The sequence below is a fragment of the Loxodonta africana genome, chromosome 1 (genome assembly GCF_030014295.1).
Source record: "Loxodonta africana isolate mLoxAfr1 chromosome 1, mLoxAfr1.hap2, whole genome shotgun sequence".
In the NCBI taxonomy this organism is placed as follows: Eukaryota; Metazoa; Chordata; class Mammalia; order Proboscidea; family Elephantidae; genus Loxodonta; species Loxodonta africana.
This window is the reverse complement of record NC_087342.1, coordinates 78652580-78671106: the sequence shown is the minus strand read 5'-3', so window position 1 is coordinate 78671106 and position 18527 is coordinate 78652580. Positions and strand designations below refer to the sequence as shown.

The window sequence follows — 18527 nt, the reverse complement described above, 5'->3', positions numbered from 1 at the left end:
AATTTATTATCTTACACTTGTAGAGGTCAGAAGTCTGAAATGGGTTCTGTGCAGGGCTGGATTAAGGCATGTGAGATCCTTAAATACTGATAATCTGTGCTATCCATGATGTAACATCTTTTTAAATGCGACTATAATATTAGGGATTGAAAATAAAAGTTGCATATGCCCTTTCAGCAGAAAAAGACAAACTGGACTACAAAAATTTTAGTGCACGTGGGGTACTATGATTTTTACTATGTAACTAATTTTCTAAAAAAAAAAAAAGAATATTCTCCATATTCCACAACAAAGAAAAGGAGTCACTGAACTTAGTTGTTTCAAGAATCATTGTAAAATTCTGTTGATCTCCCACAACAAAAAGTTGACTTTCACCATTTTTGCATTAAATGGCTCACACTTTAATTTTGATGCTTGTTTCGAACATGTTATAATTAAAAATATTTCTTCCCATTTCTTGTTCTTACACATTTTTCAGTGATTTTACTGCAATTAAGCTGCCAAACAATATCTACTTCCATATATAATAAGGATGATGCATAAAGTCTTTCTTGAATCATTGTTATACAGTGAGGGTTTTTTAGGAATGAAAACACACGTTCTGTTGTACAGTTTGTGATCATTAAAGCTAGAAATATGCATAATGCTATTTCAACATTGGGAAATACACATTGTATTTTATCTGATATTATGGAATCATACATGCCTACATGAGTAAAATTTGTCTTTCCTGAATCTGTAAACTTAGTTCTCACGTAAGAATGAAATTGTGGCACTTTTCCATAAAAGTTTGTTTTTAAGCCATGGGGATGAGCCTGCAAGAATTTCTTCAATGCTTTCAGGCATTCTTTATCAGGTATATCTACATTGTTTGAGAAGGAAAATCTATCTGAAAGAACTTCATAAATGTTCGCCCTTCTTTTCATGCAAGATGTGAGCGTGTCAATGATAGCGTATTACGTGGTTAAGAGAAATCGACCTCTAGCACTCAGTGACACTTCTGGAGCACTTCCATCATTTTACTTGTTTCTTTCTGATGCATCTATGATGGAGAACTGCTTGATAATCAGTATTTGGTAGTATTTGTATTATTTTCAAATCTCTTAAATTATGTAATACTGTGTTAATGACTAGTAGAGATTTGTTATGCCTTAAATTTACTTCTGAATCTTGGATATTCCACATAACCAACATAAATACATACTCTAGTGTTTGCATTTTGTTGCCGATGTTTTCAGTTTCTCTTTTGGTATCTTCTTTTTGTGTTTGGCCCTCAGCAATATTTTCTAAGCCATCTAGAATCTAAGTGTACAGTTCCAGGATTGCACTCACTTCTGCAGCATGAGCTTCCCAGCGTGTATTAGAAAGACAATTTAATACTTGATCATTGCCTAAATATGTTTTAAGAACTGTCCATTGGTGAGAAAAAACTACTAAGAAGAGGTGGCAAAAATGTGTAAAGTAACTGAACAGTAGAAAAAAAAAAAAACCAGCTGCTTCCAGACAACAATCTACTGCAGCTACATCCTTCAAGATGAAGTGAATGTGCAGCACATGAAATGAAAATGGCAATTCATTACGTTCAAAAATTTTCGGCCTTTATAAATTTGCATGCCTTTATAACGCCTTGAAAAATTGGCAGCATAGTCATAGGACTGGTGTCTGCACTTAGAAAAATCAATTTTGCAAACTTCACACAAATAGTAAAGCACTTGATTGTAATTTCTTCACGGGTACGACTTTTTAACGTAGTAAATGTGATACATTGCTCAACAGGTTTTCCATCTATGGAGATATGTATCTTAAAACAATGCTTAGCTGATCTGTATGCGAAAGATCAGAAACGGACTCTACAGACAAACTCAAATATCAAGCTGTACTTGTTTCACTGAAAATAATTGTTCAAACTTTATCACTTATTAAGTTGATTAATTCTTCACATGTTGTTTTAGACATATACGATAGGTCACCCTTTCTTGTGTTACAGTACTTTGAGATGTGACCTGCTAAATATGGATCAAACTTGGAAAAAAGTTCAAGTAAACCCTAAAAATTCCATTTTGGGAGGACACAAACACTTCGTTTCTTCCTGAAAAAGACTGTCCACGTTCAGCGATTGTCATAATGACAGCACCAAAACATTGCAAAACGGCTTTCCAATGCTGACGTTCTTCACTGATTTGCTTCCAGTTCATGAGTTAAGTGAAAGCCATGTCTTTGGCTTAAATATGACAACATACAATCTCTGTAAATTGAGCTGTTTTCGTGTTTACCAATCATCTTCAAGTTGTTAAACCCATCTGTAGAAAATTGAGAATTAAATGTCTTAGGACTGAATAGTTTGCAAACAGAGGCAACTGATGAAAAATCCCTCTTATAATTTTCACCATTAGCTTTGCACCCTAGAAATACATTCTGGCTACAGAACCTTGTTTGTCTACCATCCAGAAAATTGCAACGTGAATTTTCAAATGGTTCACTGTGATGTTGGCAATCACTTGGCCTTCCTTTGACCCAGTAATTTATATCATTAGAGGAAAAATTATTACTCAAAGCAGGATCCGTATTTCTGTTATTTATGAGGTCTGCAGATTCGACAGTTTCAGCTTCTGAAACAGTTTCAGTTTCTACACCATCATTAAATTTTTTTTTTTTTAATACAGCAAAGAATGGATGTAGAATTTGGAAAAAATCCTGCTATATTCATATTGCTATTAGTAATTTCAGCAGTAGCAGTACCGGTACAATGATTTGCACCCATTAAAACTGAGCGTTCAACAGATCAAGTCTCTTCTGATTCATTATATTTTAAAAAGCAAGTTAATTTTAGAATCATCTTTAAGAATTCACAAATCTTTTTCTTTTTATCTTCTGCAAGCTTTTGTTTTTAAATGCCATTTTTAAACTTGGTTGTACTGCAGCAAATAAATTTGGATAATTGAAAATAAATAAAATTTATAACCAAGTAAAATTTATAAAATAAAACTAACATTCAAATTTGGATGTTAACACAAAAATTTATATTTGAAAATTAGGAAGTAAAAAAAATTCATTTAGAACATGTAATTTTATTGTTCAGGCCTGAGATAGTCAAAACAAATAGTACTTACAAGGTAGTTAAAAATAATTTCATTCATGTATGATGTTTGTTGGTGGGCCCTTGGTGTATCTCCACAATTTTTTTGGTCTCGAAATAATACTTAAAAACTTGCACACTCACTTTCTGTACTTTGATGCTGCATCTTCACAGTTCATCCAACTACCATTGATACTGGACGGGGGTGAGAATGATGGCAAAGAGCTTGATACAAATACAATGGCAAGTTCAATCTGAAGATGCATTTTGGCTCACTTTGGGCAGGACCAGTTACATTACCAGCCACATGATTATAGTGCTGCTGGCAAATTCTTATATGATCTACAAGAGAGAACTAAATGTGAGGTTTACTTGATCTATCTGAAATGAAAAGGGAAATGTAATTGTTGTTGTATACAAGATGGATAAAATGGCATCGATTTCATTTAGTGGCCTGCTAGCTACATTCACCCGTGGCGCTCGCAACTATGGGTCTTTGTTTTGGGAACTGGTGCCCTTGTTTGTTGATGCCCTAAGCACATGCTTACCATTTTACTGGATAATCCATCCCTGGTCCTATAGGTCTAAACTCAAGATGTTGGCAGAGATGTATTCCTTCTGGAGACCTGATGAATTCTTTCCTTGACTTTTCTGGCTTCTAGAGGCCACCCACATTCTTTGGCTTATGGCTGCATCACTCTGGCTTCTGCTTCTATTGTCTCATTTCTTTTTCTGACTCTTGCCCTCCTTTCTCCTTCTTATAAGACCCTTGTGATTATATTGGACTCACCCAGAAAATCCAGAGTAATTTTTCTACGGCAACATCCTTAACTTAGTCAAATCTGCAAGAGTTCCTTTTGCCATGTAGTAACATATTCACAGCTTTCAGATACTATGAAATGGATATCTTTGCTGGGGCATTATTACACCTACCAGAGTCTGCCCACTGGTCTCCAAAGATTTACACCTGACCCACATACAAAAACATTCATTTCATCCCAACATCCCCCAAATCTCAATCCACTACAGCATCAACTCAAAGCCCAAAATGTCATTAAAATCTCATCAGCTCCAGAGTCTCAAATCTTTTCATTTTAGTTCTCTAAATTAAATAGGGGTGAGGCTCTGGGTATAATCTATCCTGAGATACAATTCCCCTCTATGTGCAAACTCTATGAAATTCAAGAAAGAATTTATCTGCTCCCAAAAATACAACGGTGGGACAGGTATAAGATAACAGTTACAGACATTCCAATCAAAAAAGGGATGAAACCGAAAGAAAAAAAGAAGTCACTCTCCTAAAACATGGCTCAATCCAGTCAGGCAAATAACATTGGGTTTCAAGGCCTAGACTGAATGCTTTGTGGTTTGATGGCTCTGCCATCGGACTCATCCTCCCAGAGTGATCCTTCTATTTTCATGAATGGTAGCATGTGTTTGTAGCTGAGTAGTGTTGTCAGCCTGTATCCTGTGTGTAGAATATTAAGAGTATGAGACAGGGATTGAGGGGTACTTGATTTATTGAGGGAGTCATCTTCAGGAGGGGAAAGGTAAAGTAGCCAAACAATAATGTATTCTCAGGTAAAGTCTAGATTTGGCCTGACCCATGTGACAGGGGTGTAGGGGTGTGAATTGCGTAGCAGAGTTGTCCTTTAGTCAAGGGGTTTGGGCTTTTGCACTTTCCACCCTGTCCAGTCAGTCATCGGCTGCTGCTGGTAGTGGAGTGGTGCCATAATCTACTAGATGTCTCCAAACCAAGCGCAATTCACTGGAGAAGGTCACAGATATAAACCACTGGGGGTTGGGTGCAGTGGCTGTAAAAAGAAAGTGGGAAAATACAGAAGTTGGTAGGGGTACTAAGATCATGTACCACTGTAAAACAATTAGATGAGTGGAAGATACTCTAGGTTTGTAATTTTACAACTGAAGTGTGGATGTCCCTTGTAGCATCTCTTAATTCAGGAAAAAGAATAGATTTCACTTACTTACTAGTATAAATCACTGATTTTATTTTAATGCTTGGGACTTTTATCTGTACATTTTAGATGATACTCAGTGTTGTTAAAAGGATTAAGTAGTAGGCACAAAACAATTTTTCGGTAATGAGAACAATGATAAAAATGTGATCCCTAGGTGGCACATTTGGTTTGCACTGAACTGCTAGCCTAAGTGTTAGAGGTTCCAACCCCCCCAGTGGTATCTCAAAAGCTAGGCCTGGCGATCTGCTTTCATAAAGATGACAGCCAAGAAAACCCTATGCAGCAGTTCTACTCTATAACACATGGTGTTGCCATGAGTTGGAATTGACTCCCTGGCAACAAACAACAACGATAGTGAACTTTAAAGAATGCTTATTTATGTGCCAGATATCTTTCTAAAGTATTTTGCGTATATTTACCAAGTCCTCCCAACAACTTTATTAGATAGGTTTATTACTATTGCCATTTCATATATTAGAATGTGGGAAACAGTGAGCGAAAGCAATTTGCCAAAGTCCCTTAGCTATCAAGAAGAGGAGATGGTGAATGAATACAGGTGGTGTGACCTAGCCAAACATAGTCCCACTCAGAATGAACAGAGGTGAGGTCTAGACATAGTTAGGGGACAATTTCCTAATTGAAAACAGCCCCAGGTTATGAAAGTCCCACTAACATACAACCTGTAGTTAAAACCATCCCCTGTAAAGCCTATTATATTTAAAATTTGAGGTACATACAATGGTTCATAACAACAAGGGGCACTACTTTGCAATTTGCATCAAAATATTATTATTATCATTGTATTATGTTAAAGATATTTTAGTGTATCTGGAAGTGTTTAATGTTTTTTACACATGGAAAGGTACTGTAAGAGATCGAATTGTGTCCCCCCAAAATACGTGTCAGCTTGGCTAGGCCGTGTGTGGTTGTCCTCCCTTTTGTGATTTTTCCTATGTGTTATAAATCATAATCTCTGCTTGTGATTAAAAGGATTAGGGTGGAATTATAACACCACTCTTACTCAGGTCACCTCCCTGATCCAATGTAGAGGCAGCTTCCCTGGGGTTCAGCCTGCACCACCTTTTATCTCTCAAGAGATAAAAGGAAAGGGAAGCAAGCAGGGAATAGGAGACCTCATACCACCAGGAAAGCAGCACCAGGAGCAGAGTGCATCCTTTGGACCTGGGGGTCCCTGTGCCTGAGGAGTTTCTTGAGCAGGGAAAGATTGATGGCAAGAAACCTTCCAGAGCTGACGGAGAGAGAAAGCCACCCCCTGGGGCCGACACCCTGAATTTGGACTTGTAACCTACTAGAGTGTGAGAGAATAAATTTCTCTTTGTTAAAGCTATCTACTTGTGGTATTTCTGTTATAGTAGCACTAGATGATTGAAACAGGTACCGTATATACTGTACTAATATATACTAAAATAAACATTTGACATACTGACATTAGATATGAACCATACCTAACTGTTCAGATTTGTGTATAAATTTGTTTCTACCTTACTTGATAAGAGAAGTCCAATGTACTGGCATGTCAAATTGATACAAAATTTCTAATGCTCAGTCAGGTAAAAAACAGTTCGTAGACAGGCACCATTCTGCAGACCACAATTTGAACAGCACTAATGGGATCTCCGTAAGTCAGATTCAACCCAAGGGCACCTAAAACAGCAACAAAAATGAGGACATAGGATGTACTGGAAGTGGAGCCTTCGCGGTGCAGTGGTCAGCCGTTATCCAAAAAGCTGGCTTTTTAAATGTACCAGGTACTCCTTGGAAACCCTATGGGGCTGTTCTTCTGTGCTCCATAGGGTCAGTATGAGTCGGAATTCACTCGATAGCGATGGGTTTAGTTTTTTTTTTTTTTTTGGAGGCGAGATGATATCCAAGGAAATCCTTCTTCTTCCTTTTCTCTGTTCAAATTGAAGCTAGATTCACATAGAATGAAATGCATAATACTTAATTATCCAGTCTGATGAATAATACATATGTATACACCATGGAACCAACATCCAGACCAAGATAAAGAAATTTTCAGCTCCCAGGAGCTCCCTTGTACCTCATCCCAATCAATTCCAATCTTCTGACCTCTACTAGCACAGATTAGTTTTTCCTGTGCTTTGAAGTATAATAAATGAAATCATGTAATACATTCTCATTTGAGTATGGATTCTTTCACTCAATATGTTTTTTATGAGATGCATCCATACTGTTTCCAGTTGCAGTATTTCTTTCTTATTGCTCTGTCATATTCCATTGTATGAATAGTGGACATCAGGCTTTTTTTTATTCATTTCAAACTCTTGGTATACATTTGAAATGGCTAATGAACCTTTTTGTAGATGTCTTTCAAGGGCAATAAGCACATGCCGGGGGCCAGCCTCAGCAATGAACAGGGTCACCAGAGGAGGGGTAGAGTTCGGCGAAAAAAGAATGAGAGGTAGTGTGTCTTATATTTTCATTCTGCAGAAGAAGAAGCCTCTCTTTATTTTTTACATGGTCTTTTATATCATAAGCTTACAAAAGCATAACATCGCATGATCAATAAAGGGGCAGTACAAGATATAATCATAAACATCATTTCCCAGAGACATAATTTTCCAAGTGACACATAGTACAGTTCCGCATACACACACAAGTACAATGAGTTTTTGTTTAATTGAAGAGAATATTTTGTTGATATATTTTTACACAAAGTAACAATTGACCTCATACTCCTTTACACTTTATGCTTAATCTTGCAATTCCTTCCACAGTTTTTATAATAATTAATCTTTTTGCAAAAACCATTGCCACATAGGCTTTGTCCATTTTGTCCAGGGTGGCCAAATTTTTGTAGTCCAGCCACTTTGGGTTACGTCATATTGTCCACGATTATGCCAAGGACAATTAGCCCAATCTCTATACCCAAAGACCAGTCAAGCGCAGCAGTGAGCGGGGTAGACGAGAAGGTTGACCTGTAATTGGCTGAGAAATTGGCTGAGAGAACTCACTGCCTTTTGTTTTTCCACTTTTATGGGATCATGTGTGGGTGGTGGTTTAATCACAAAAGGGCCTCGGTAAATACCAGGATTCCACCATCCTGTTTTTGTTTTCCATAGTTGAGCTATTCGTTCTCCCCCTAAGACAACTTCATGTTGATCCTCAGGTAATACACGGGCTGTCCCTACCCGGGATTTTACCAGGGGATTATGAGTAGGACGCCCCCCTCCAAAGGTCCCTAAATCTATAATGGAATTTTATGCTTATACATTCTGCTATACACAGGCTGAAAATGAAACAGAAACAGAACACAGATGACAGAGATATTCCTGACTTTTCAGGAATTCTTCGATGTTTATGCTGGGGGCAGTGGGTGCAGAGGGGCCGCCCTTGCAGCCTGGCTCCCAGCAAGCACACATTTTTCTTGAGTCTAATTGCAGCTGTGGACTGTCTGGGTTGTAGCTTGTATGTATGTTTTGTTTGAGGCAATATTTCCAAATAGTGTACCAATGAGAATGTACCAATTAACAATCTCAACAGCAATGTATGAAAGTTTCAGTTCCATATAGTCAGAGACACTTGATATTGTCAGTTATTGTAACTAAAGTAATTTCGGTGAAAGATAGTATTATTTCATTGTGCTTATAAATTTGCTTTTAAATACATTCTTTAAAGAAGTATGTGTTTAGTCTTTGCTCTTTCTCATTGAGTTTCAGTCTTTTTTCTTAGTGTTTTGTAGGGGTCTTTCCTATATTCTATATTTTACATAAGAGTGCTTTCTCAAATATATGTATTGAAATATCTTCTCCTAAGCTGTGGTTAATCCCCTATTCTTAAGGAGAAGGAGGCTTGAAAAACTTTGTGAGAATGGAAAAAGAGGATAGAGATAGAAGTTGAAAAAACAAAAGTTCCATCATACATCTTCCTGGTGGTTGCAGAAAAAAATGGGCAAGGCAATTTACTAGTGCGGGAACCTTGGAGTGGGATAATGAGGTGGAATGTCCTAGGAGCAGAACATGTTTTTTGGTCTTCAATTTCTTATTTCCTGGTGTAGTTTAGAGATTTAGAAAGAGTGAGATTTGAAACAGTGGATTTTCTGTCTAGTCAACTATTAGATTTGCCAAAGCCCCTTAGAAATATGGCTAATATTTCAAAGAGGATCTTCGTGATGTTTCTGTCGAGGGAGAGGTATAGCTCAATAGAAGTGTCCTTTCCATGAGAGGATTCGAAACCAGGCACACTCATCGGCTTTTTATGATTCCCTACAATTCTGTGCTTCTCTCCTCTTTAATATACATTTTGGGTTCTCATAGTCATTAAGCACATTATCCAGTGGGTTGCCTTGAAATGTTTCCCGTTTATACTCCCTGCGTCTCCTCACCACCCAGGGTGTCTGTGTCAACACAAGGAAGACATGGAAAAAGAAAGGAAACAGAGAACACAGGATTGGCTTGCTCACAATTTCCTCAACTGGAAGCAAGACGCCTGATACCACATTAACCTGCTCATTCATCCTCTGTTCCTTTTCCAGTGTCATCGAAGAGCAAGACAGAAAAAGAAGGAATGAAAGAAGAGAAAAAGAACAGGCTCGATCATTTCATTTGAAATTCCTTTAGTTTTCTGAGCAGTGTTTGGAGAGTGAAAGAGCCAGAGGTTACCAAGTAGAAAAGCTTCTCCCAGTTTTTTAACTATTCCTCTCCTTTGTCGCCCTCTCCATCCTCTACCAACCTGTCCATGATGTCTGAAAATTGGATCACATTTTCAGACATGGACAGCAGTACAGCCCTTATAATTTTGTGTTTGAGTGACTGCTTAATATAGAATAAGTTAAGACTAAATATTTGAGATCGCATCAGCCATGATACTATTTTGAAGGAAAGACTAAAACAAACATTTTTAGGCTGCCAAAATAGCTCAGTTGGGAGAGCATTAGGCTGAAGATCTGAAGGTCCCTAGCTTCATCTGGGGTTTAGGCAACTTAAGTCAGTTTTACATAATAACTTTCTTAAAAAACATTTGCACTCCAAGGCTTTGCATTCTAATAGAACTGAATACTACAGTTATCCAACACAGTACTATTTAAAAAAAAAAAACAACCTGTGTTTGTCTAGGAGCCTTGGTGGTACAGTTCTCAAGTGTTCAGCTACCAACAAAAGGTCACTTTTTCCAACCCACCAGCCCTTCAGGGAGAGAAAGACAGCGCTGTCAGCTTCAGTAAAGATTTACAGCTTGGAAACCATACGCAGCAGTTCTCCCCTGTCCATGGGGTTGCTATGAGTCGGAATCGACTAGACTGCAGTGGGTTTGATTTGGTATGGTTTTGAGGTCTTCCATGAAATACTACCTGACATTTTGCATATTTTATTTAAAATTTAAAATATAAGGAACTGAAATTTAATGAGGAAACCTAGGAACTGAAGGAGTATGGAATTCCAATATGCTACATGCTATTGCATTTATGATTCATCTCTGCTCTGATATTACGTATAATGTGTGGGGGGGACATCTACCACAGCCTTCACCAGAGTCCAGTACAGCTAGATGGTGCCCAGCTATCACCACTGACTGCTCTGACAGGGATCACAACAGAGGGTCCCAGACAGAAAAGGAGAAAAATGTAGAACAAAATTCTAACACACAAAGGCCAGACTTGCTGGCCTGACAGAGATTGGAGAAATCCCCAGAGTATGGCCCCTGGACACCCTTTTAGTTCAGTAATGAAGTCACTCCCAAGGTTCGACCCTCAGCCAAAAATTAGAAAGCCCCGTAGAACAAAATGAGACTAAAGGGGCAAGGACTAGAAGGCAAGAAGGGACAGTAAAGTTGGTAATAGGGAACTCAAGGTGGAGAAGAGAGTGTTGACATGCTGTGGGGTTATTAACCAATGTCATAAAACAATATGCATATTAACTATTTAATGAGAAACTAGTTTGTTCTGTAAACTTTCATCTAAAGTACAATTAAAAAATAAGGAACTGAAATTCAGTGCGGAAGTCTAGGAATTGAAGGAGCAAGGAATCCAGTATGCTACATGCTGTTGCACATACGATTTTCATTTCTGTTCGGATATTATGTATTGTGTGTGGGGAAAGAGATGTTTTTAATCACAAAAAATGTTTTAAAATCCTGTATAAAAAGAAACACTACACTATATAAGGAAGCCTCCTGGGCGGCCCAGATGGTTTGCCCTCGATAACCTAATGGCAACCGAAAAGTTGGCGACTGGAACTTACTCAGCAGCACCATAGAAGAAAGCAAAACAAAACAAAAAACCCAGTGCTGTCGAGTCAATTCCGACTCATAGCGAACCTAAAAGCCCTGGCAATTCGCTTCCTTAAAAACCGTTGTTGGTTGCTATCCAGGAGATTCTGACTCATGTTGACCCCATGTGGTGGCCCCATATGTTGTCTGTAATCTTAAAAGAAGCAGATGGCCAGGCCTTTTCTTCCCCTAGAACCACCAATCTTTAGGTTAGCAGTCAAGTGCAATTGTGCCCCTCGTCACCCGTAAAGATTAAACCAAAAACTCAAAACCATTGCGGTGGAGCCAATTTCCACTCACAGCTGTAGTCTCTCCTGGAGCTCACTGACTGCCTTCTTTCTCCTGCACAGCCGCTGGTTGGTTCCAACCGCCAGCCTTTTGGTTAGCAGTCCAGCGCTTCACCACAGGGCAGCTCCTTACAGATTACAGCCAAAGAAACCTTAAGGAGCAGTTCTACTCTGTAACACATGGGGTCTCCATCCACGAGTTGGAATCGATTTGAGGGCAACCGAAGAATACCCATCCAGCACCAAAAGGGAATTTCTTACGTTCCCCCATTCCAATTTCGTGTTTTCCTTCTATCTCCCACACTGGGAGCCCTGGTTTCTAACAACCTCAATATGTGTACTCGTCTTCTCAAGCCAAAAATTCACACAAAATATCAGAATTGCTACACCCATTACTATTACCATTGCCGTGGAGTCCATTCCGTCTCATAGCGACCCAATAGGACAGACTAGAACTGCCCCATAAGGTTTCCAAAGAGCACGTGGTGGATTTCAACTGCGGACATTTTGTTTAGCAGCCTTAGCTCTTAACCACTATCCCACCCATAGCGTTATTTAAAAAAAAAAAAAAAAAGACAAAAAACTGCTACATAGAGTTTAATATTTGCTGGCCATTCTTTTGGTCTTACAATGAGGTCAAAGTACTACGGAAAATATTTTCTTGAATCTGTTCTCTCTTTTTTCTCCTATGTGGATATTATTCTTTAAAAACTCTTTAGATTTATTTTCTATTTGTATTTAATTTTACAGGATTTCACAAACACTTGAGTTAGTTGTATCTACTTTTTTTGCCTCTGTAAAACATTAATATATTCCCAAGAGTCAAAAGAACACAAAAAGTTATACTCAGACAAGTTCCAGGAGAATGTTGTAAGCTGTGATTCACCCAGGTGATGGAATGGAAGCAGGCTCCAGGCAATCTGGTGGAAGACCATTGACCTTGAACAATAACTTTTTTCTAACGCTAAGATATCCTTCTCTGGGTGTGTCTGTGTCTGAGAGAGTGAGTAGGGAGTTTGGAAACAGCCGAATTGAACATCGAGTGATTTTATCTTGACTTAGTCCTCAAAGGCTCTGAAAATAGTCGTGAAGTTTCCTCTCAAAGAGGGGGCTAACAGAGGGCACGGGTCAGTGTAGAGCACTGTGCTTAACATGCACGAGGCCCTCTGTTCAGTCTCCACTATCTTCACTTTTCTTTCCTCACAACGCAGGCCCAAAGATCTTACTCTCAAAACCTTACTTCTTTCTTTAGTTGAGTTGTTTTGGCCTTGGTGTCCCTTTCTTAACTAACTCATTGAGAAAATAGTGCTCACTTAAAGTTATTTGTTGTCATCTACTAGCCACACATTCTCTCACATTCTCTCCAAGCACTCTCAGCATTCACTGGTATATAAGCCACCCTCTATACACCCATTTAAGAGGGCTTGGAGGAAAACTGAGTGTTAAGAGGTAGAGAATCTGTAAGAAGAAAAACCTGCTGTAGTGCTTGGGAAAAATCAATGTTGCTTCTGTGGGATGGAGAACATAGGATTCTAAAATGATGTCAGGAAAAGAAGAATTCATTCCTACCAAAGAAGAGAGACATTTCTTTGTCTCATCCCCTTCTCCAACATGTTCTAAAACATTGAGAAGTAGATGTTTAACCCAGGTTTAGGCTGAGGAGGGAAAGATTTGCTGCCAAGTCTTGTCTACCTCTCACTCACGGACATGGATATTGACACGGACATGGATATTGATACGGACATGGAGCAGAAAGAAGCCATGGAAGAGCACAGCAATGTCTTTGTCCAGCTGTCCTGAATTCAGCCTCTGGGTGGTTGGGAGAGTCTCACCTCTTGCAGAGGCTGCCAAAGAAAAAATGGAGTATGAACCCTAAACACTCAGACACATTAACCCACAGACCTCCAGTGAGGTCTACATTGTTTGAGGACTGTTGCCACATCCCTGTGGAACAATTCTACATTTCCCTATAAATATTTTCAATTATCGATCCTGAGAATAAAAATAACAATCTTGATGTATCAATGTGGATTTGATCATACAATCCAGAATATGAACTAAAAGGTTTTTTGTGTTTTGACCTAAACTAGGAGAAAATCTTTTAGAAGGGCTTTGCAGAAGAATGCTTGAAGGCAAGGAAAAGGCTAGTTTCTCTGTAGGAAGGGGGTGCTGATTATGGTAGAAGAGGTGAGAAGCCAAGAGACCTGGAGGTCTTTTATAATTTATCACCCCCTTTCCTCTTCTCTCCAAAAGCTATAACTATCCACCTTCTATCAGTCTGTCACAGGCCATTCCTAAGCCGATTTTGAGGTCACCTACTTTTTTTTTTTACTAGACTTGGGAAGGACTAACCTACATTGCCTCTACACCTATACTACAACTGAGGAAAAAGTAACTGAGCATGTAGTTACTACCAATTGTACAGAGTCTCTGACTTTCTGTGGTCACAGTACCCTCTTTAGCATCCTTTTGAGCTAAGGATGTGAAGAGTACAGGGGCCAGATAGAATTTCTAGAGGAAAAAGTTGGGTTTCAATAGGCTTCGTTTAAGAGTTAGAAATACGTGGAGCAAACAAATGAGAACTTTCTTTTTTTATTATTAAACATCCCCCATGACAGTGGTGCTTAATCTCAAAGCTGACTGCCCATCCTGCTTCTTCTCTGAACACTGCACCTCCACATCCATGCACAGGAATCGGGAAGTCCCTGCAGCTCACACTGAAGCCACCAATATCAACAACGCCTGAATCACAAATAAAAATTCAACCTAGTGTGCCCCTTCCACAGTGCTCAGCATGTCTACACTGGGAAGGAAAGAGCAGCGAATCATTCTCAAAGGCCAGGCAGTCTTGGGGAAAACGAACCGAATCCTCTTCTGGAACAAGCCTCCTTCTCTTTTCCTTGCCCTCTTCCTCTCTCTCCTTTTTCTCCTTCTTTCATTTCACCCCACCCCACCCCACCCCACTTCTTTCCTCTATCCCTCAGCTGATGCTCCTCTCTTTCCTCCCTCTTCCCTTCTGTGCACTCCAGAATGACATTTACACAATAGTTTAGTGCATTCCCAGTCCCATACAAACCCATTTTAATCTCTGTATTGAGATTCAGGTGTAGGTGATATCCTTTGCCCTCCCCTAATAGGCCTAGTGTAAACCACCCCAGCATAGGCCCAGGCTCATTCAGGCCAACTGTAGAGCTGGGAGAAATGGAATACAGATGAATTCGTTCCTCTAAACTGAGAAGACTTGGACTTCATGCCATGGAGAAAGAATTTGTAAATGTTTTTGGAGGACATATTTTAAAACCTTACATCTGAATTGACAGCTGCACCTAAGTGTAGTTAAGGCAGAAAGCCTCAACTCCTTTGCTCATCAGAGACTGAGGTTTGAGAACCTGTCCAGATACATGGAGGGGTTTCATTAAAATTCGCTTTGCAGTTGGTTTTCAGCTGCTGCAATTTCCTCATTCATTTCAGAGAAGCTGATACTGAAAGAAGAGCTGTCACCAAAGACACCGTTCCTTCTTTATTTTCTGTACCCTTCCTTATTTTCAGTCATTCCTGAGGCCTGTTTTCAGACCACAACTCTCTAGCATATATGCCACTTGTCTTCTGGCTCCTCTGGCCTTCTTAAGCTTGATTCACACATGGAAATTAGAGTTAGGCAAATAAATGATATTAATTTTACTTCCATCTTTAGTTAATGGAGTCCCTGAGTGGTGCAAATGGTTAACATGTTGCGCTGACAACCAAAGAGTTGAAAGTTGGAATTCACCCAGAAGCCCTGGGAAGAAAGCCTGGACCATCTACATCTGAACAAATCAGCCTTTGGAAACCCTATGGAGCACAATTGTAATCTGACACACATGGGGTCACCATTCATCAGAATTAGCTGGAATCAACTGGTTTGGGTTTTTTAATTTATTTTATTTTAGCTAATAATGTTAAATTATAAATATAGAAAGCAGGTTTGATTCAGATTAATATCACTTTAAAATAACAAATCATAAAATAAATAATAACATTTCCTCAGATTCGTGTATTCTCTTGGGTTCTAGGTGTCCAATCAATCTTACAATATCATAAGTGGCAACACAGTTCTAGTGCTTGACATTAGGGGCCAGCACTCACCCAATTCCTGAAATTGTTTCTACTTTGTTTAATAGGAGGAGTCCAACCTCTGGGCACAGCCAAATTGATACAAAAGTTTCTAGTGCCCACAGACAGGCAAAACAACAGTTCTTAGAAGGCATCAATCTGCAGAGTATAGTTTGAACAGCGCTAATGAAAAAATAGGATGTACTGGAGGTGAGAAGATATCCAAGGAAATCCTTCTTTCTTCTTTTTGTTTAAATTGAGGCTTAGTTCATACAACTTAATTGTTCATACAACTTAATTTTTCAGCTTAATGAGTTATTACATATGTATATCTAATATGTGCAATATCCAGACCAAGATAAAGAATTTTTCAGCTCTTGGAAGCTCCCTTGTATCTATCCCTATCAATTCCAATCTTCTGACCTCTACCACCATTTTCCTGTGCTTTGAAATACTATAAATGGAATCATACAATATGTGCTCATTTGAGAATAGATCCTTTCACTTAATATGTTTTTCATTACATGCATTCATATTGTGTCTAGTAGCAGTAGTTCTTTTTTATTGCTGTCATATTCCATTGTGTTAATACTGTATTTTTCACAATTTTTTCATTCATTTTGCTATTGATGTACATATAAAACAATTAATGCTGCTATGAACATTTTTGTACTATCATTCAAGGGCCATAAGCGTTCATTTTTCTGGGATCTAAATGCAGCTGTGGAGATTCACGGTTATAGGGTTTTTTATATATTTTGTTTCAGGCAATATTTCTAAATATTGTACCAGTGTGGATGTGCCAGTTGACAGTCTCATCACCAACGTATGAAAGTTTCAGTTGTATCATCAGCAACACTTGATATTTTCAGTCCTTTTATCTTAAACCATTTTGGTGAAGGGGAGTGTTATTTCGCTGTGTTTTTGATTTGCATTTTCTTTATAATTAATAACGTCCAGTTGTTCCACCCCGCCAGACCAGCTGCGGGAATGGCTGCGAGAGATACAGGTCCTATTCTTGGTGGATAAAAAGGAATTTCGGGGAAGCAGCTGTAGTCGTGGCCGAGTGGTTAAGGCGATGGACTAGAAATCCATTGGGGTTTCCCCGCGCAGGTTCGAATCCTGCCGACTACGGGCTAGTTGGGAACCTGGTGGCACTTTGGAAACCTACGTGCCAGCTTCCGAGTCGGCTCCGCAGCTATGGGTTCTTTTTTTCTTTTTTTCGGCACACGGAGGAGCCGAATGGGCCCTTGATGGAGTTGCCTTGGCCATTCACGCCGAGAGATTTTGAGGCACTTCTCTTTCCCTGTGTAGTTGATAGTGAAGGATAATGAAAAAATGGCCGACAGCGGCAAAATCTTTCTCCAAGACCTTGCCAGGGGAATCAAGAACTCCATTTGAAGTGCCTGTACCATCTCAAAGCTGGAGGCTCCAATACTGCAAAAGAGGGAGGGACAGCGTCGAAGAAGGCCGAGTAGTGTCCTGACACAAAGGAGAGCCTAGGGTATAACGCCGGAGCAAAAGAGCGAGCCACGTTGTATTGTTGGTAGAATTTTCGAGTGCCGAGCTTGGAATGGAGGAGTATTCTGCTTGAGTCTCCTCTTGTCTTACCGAATGTTTAGTCCTGTGCTTCAGTCAGTAGCAGCACAAATTACTGGTTACCCATCACTACACGGAGATGTTTGGTCGTGGCCGAAATTCTTCCTCAAGTCAATTTTCAGTGCTCTTTGGGTGCTCCCCTGTTTGTATTTGGCAAAGCTTTCAATGCCATTTGGTTCCAAGATATAGCTGATCTGGCATTTGAGGTATCAGGCAGGAAGCCTCACCCATTCCCTAGTGTCAGCAAAATAATTGCTGATATGTTGGCTCCTCAGCCTTTTGTCCTAAGCTCTTTTCCTTCTCCTGGGGATATTTGTGATTCTCTTCCCCATCCATCCTGTTGGTCAGCTGGTTAGTCTCCTGCATATGTCCCTTCTGTATTCACCATACTGCTTTGAATACCGCTGATTCAATAAAGGGATTGAAATGCACTAGTGGTTGTCAAATATAGAAGGGAATTGTCCCTACTACTTGGATTTGATTTGCCCTTGGCTTTACTCACAGCAATGCAGTCCTCATACATTGTCATAGCTGCCTCTTCCCCATCCACTTTACTTTATTCATTATCATTATGGATGAAGAAAAGACCCCTGGCAAAGTGTACCTTTTTCACTTGAGCCTCTTCTCCCTGGTGGTCTTCTTAAGTAACAGACCCTTCCACATGATGGTCTACCTGTAGTCTGCTCAACCTCTGCAGAGAAGTTCTCTTCACCACATCCATCTCCTGCCAAACTGAAGGCTGCTGCAGGCCACTGACTTCACTTGCCACCCACGGGGGATGGGTGAACTTGGAAGGAGAATGTGGCAGCTCTTTTCCCTGTTCACATCCACTGACACAGGGAAGGCTAGACCCACTCTGCCAAGGTCCCTTTATATATTCCCTTCTCTCTGAGGAATTGGAATATTGTCTCTGGTGCACTTAAGCAGAATCTTCCTGACACCAGTATGTGTATTTTTAATACAATGAGTCTGAAAGAACCACAGATTTTTCTGTAGCTATTTTCTAGCATTTGCCAGACCTTGTTCCTGGACTGATTTGAATACTTTTTCTCCCTGTGCCATTTACTCTCCCACCTCCCTTCCCTGCCTTCCACCCTTGAATGAATGGATTTTGTAAAATTAGCTGTTGAATTCATGGATTTGTTATTTCTGTTGTTTTTCTGTGAAGCACATACGTTGAATGTGGCAGGTGGAGGAGTACCTCAGTTGCTCCTGGCCACTCCCTTTATAGCCATTGCTGTCTTGTTT

The 18527-nt window shown here is 39.5% G+C and overlaps 1 non-coding gene and 2 pseudogenes across 1 annotated transcript; 2 read left to right on the top strand and 1 right to left on the bottom strand.

Annotated features, from left to right (window-relative positions):
- LOC100660430 (etoposide-induced protein 2.4 homolog) overlaps window positions 1-18527 on the bottom strand; it is a 253196-nt pseudogene that overhangs the window by 90047 nt on the left and 144622 nt on the right.
- On the top strand, window positions 16733-16814 carry TRNAS-AGA (transfer RNA serine (anticodon AGA)). The gene has a single exon. It is a non-coding gene; the product is annotated as a tRNA-Ser (tRNA).
- Window positions 17019-18035, top strand: LOC100653696 (etoposide-induced protein 2.4 homolog; annotated as a pseudogene).